Below are 3,231 nucleotides of genomic sequence, written 5' to 3'. Positions count from 1 at the left end.
CTGCATTAGCGATCTGCAAAACAGTACACAAGTCTAAATCTCGCTAACATGTTCAACACGCTAGCTAGGTTATCCTTTTGTACCGATCTGGCACTAGCTCAACTAAAGATAATGTATGCTCTGATGATATCTGTACTCTTCATCAACACCAGCTGAGGGCTCGTAAATGCGGCCTATAAAAATTGGCGCAGATTTGACACCTTCCAAACGCAATCGTCTGCCTGCAAACTACATAAATGCATTTCTTCTTATTATTGTTCACAGAGTCCGAGTATAGCTTCTTGCTGACCTATAATACTACTGCGAGATTATTGTTCACTTTCGGTTCGGAATCCTTCCTGGAAGCCAAGGCTACGTTCCGAAGGACGTCGTTTCGCAAGAGCGCCGCTCAGCTCTACAACAGTCCAGGCGTACGCGGTTTTGGTCTCCTAGACGGTGACAGCGGCACCAACGGCTGGGCTCTGACCGACGCTGTCATCAGACACGCGGTCCAACTTTTTTCGGTGAGCATGCTACGAGCGCAGTCGGTGTACCATGATAGCAGCAGGAAGGCACGACCCTACTGATGCCAAGTGTGGACAAGCAAAGATCGGAGTGTGGAGTACCCGCAAACCTTCACTTAAATCTCCGGAGGGAAATGCCGTAACGCTAGCAAACTGTATAAGGCGAATAGTCTCGTTGAAAACCAAATGATCCGCCTAATCAGAAATGGTGTCGACAAGTTTCGTCTGCTATTATCTCCTGCTTGTCCTATGACAGTATTCTGGAGAAAGTACTAGTTCGCTGAAACTCTTGCCGGGGGACCTTCGGTGTAGATAGGGTTGCCTAAAATCAGTGAATTATTAGAGCTTATATCTAAAAATAAATGTTATATTTTCAATATAAATTGATAAAGAATATGCAGAAAGACGGCAGTGACTGCTTTTCGCAAGATTTGTCAAAGTGCTAAGTTAGCTAATGAGGATATTCACATTAATGATAATGCACATTATCGAAATGCCGGTAACGTTGATTGATCGTTGTTTGCAAAAAGTGATCTTATTATTTCCTAAATGAATTCAACAGGTGTCAATGTACTAAAAAACCTTCAAACTACCCCAGCTGTCAACACCTAAAATTGCGTACATTAAGATCTCAAACGAAAGTGCTCCAGAACACTAAAATAGCACATGGCTAAAAATTATTTGGTGCCGCATCATTGCAGAGAAAGCTCCCTGGTAAATGAAATTAAAATGAAGACATGGTAACAACATCGTTAGATGCGCTAGGTCACAACGTTTTCAGACAGGTCTTGAATAAACGTGTGTGGGTAGAGAAGTTGGCCAGCTTTTTTTACTGTGTTTTTTTATTGAACAAAATCATGCTACCAAACAACTGTAAGGAAAATTTTATCTGCTTTTCAAAAAATACCAGGCAAATTTGACATTGAAATTTTAAGCCGTAAATTTTGCTTAAGCTAATATGTGTTTTGGAAATATTCGTCCTGTGTCAACGAATGCCTGTCGTCGTATCGAATAATTCTGTTCACTCGAAGACAGTAGAACGCTGCCTTCACTCAGAACTCGCAAATTCGTGCACGCATCATGTGGAGTACAGCTACGAGAGCTAAGCCGCTCAAAAGGAATGTGTTGCCGAGCACGGCACTGACACTAGTGGCAGGAAGTCTTTCGCAAAAGCCCAATACAAGGAAACGTAGAATGAAACGTCTGAACTTGAGGTCTTTTTGAAGGATCTTTTTTTTAAGCGGCGGGATAAGAGAGCACCTATCCGCATCCGAAAGCGAGCAACAATTTGAGGAATTGCAAAGCTTAGACGAGAGTACGCAGGCTGTAACATTGGGAGGGCTCGAGGCTTATCTTAAAAACGAGATTGAGAGAACATCTGGTGCCTCTGCTTCGTATGATTCTGAAATGTACTATACTGGAGTATTAACTTATTTCAATATTTTTTACTCTAGGCTTACTACTGGGCCATTGCAGGAGTGAAACATACTTAAAACACACGTACTAATGTACTTGTATACAAGAATAGAACTGAACACCTATATGAAGCAATTCGCTTGTACACCAAAAAAAAAAAAAAAGAAGTTCAAGAGTATAGAGTAGATCAAACAGATTTACACCTGATTTTACTTAAACATATACACTGCCAAGTTATATTTCTGAGATATACGCATTATGCGCTGTAGTGAATGCGTTATAAAGAATTGATAAGCAAGATCAAGCTTACTGCGCTTGTATGCTCGCTGCAATACGTACGTAATATCAATAGTTGGAAGTCAATTTTCTTCCTTGGTAGTGTGTATTCTACTTTGCGCTAAGCTTCACAAGACAGCAGGCTGTCAGTGTAAAAGAACCTTACACATACGTAATCCCAACGTACCGCCATTGTCATTCAGTGCACTAACTTGCTTGGGTGTACGTAATTGGTATCACTGTTTCCGAGTTCAGCACGTTATGCTGGTGAAAAATGAAAGAACAACGATGACTGCAAGCTTAATGTGTGCCGCAGTGTCATCTTCTGAACGTTTATTTGAGGAAACGTCTCAGCATCATGAAATGCAAGCTTATCTTTACTTACTTTCACTGCGCGCACGATGTGTCAAGCTAGGCAACAATGTTTGCAGAAAGTCGGCTTCCACTTGTCTTGGCAAAGTGAAAAAAAGTGGATAAAAATGAGTGTTGCAATGCATTGTTGTTAGCAATTGATCCAGATGTAAAAAAAAAATAAAATTGCATGTGGCAATTCGCTAAGCTTGAATCCTTCTTGAGTGGTAGAAGTACCGACTAGCCCACGACTCTTACTCTAAGATTCTAAATCCGCATTTTTCTGTAAAAGAATGTGCTGTGATTGTGGAGGGTTGAAATAAAATTTAAACAAATGACTGTGAGGCTGGAACTATAGTATTGTAACGTAGATCGAAGACGGAGTCTTGAAAAAATAGACGCTTCTCTTGAATGGAGGGCCAGAAGAAGAGCGTGCAACCTACGCGCTTCGTCGTCTTTCATGGCGCCGACCTTAGCGCGCGCCGTCCCGCGATGCGGGAGCCGCCCATCATTGTGTCAATTGCCCCCCGTGCGAAAAGCGACCGTCTCGGTCGCGTCAAAAGTTCTTTCAGCCACGATAATAAATGGAGCTCCTCAGATGCACCTTGGCGTTCACGTACGCGCATAGTATGGTTTCATGCACACTACATGAACAACTTCAGCGTGAGGACGACGACGGAGCGAA

Source organism: Dermacentor silvarum, chromosome 8, assembly GCF_013339745.2.
Source record: "Dermacentor silvarum isolate Dsil-2018 chromosome 8, BIME_Dsil_1.4, whole genome shotgun sequence".
In the NCBI taxonomy this organism is placed as follows: Eukaryota; Metazoa; Arthropoda; class Arachnida; order Ixodida; family Ixodidae; genus Dermacentor; species Dermacentor silvarum.
The sequence above is the reverse complement of the archived record's forward strand: the minus strand, read 5'-3'. Positions refer to the sequence as shown.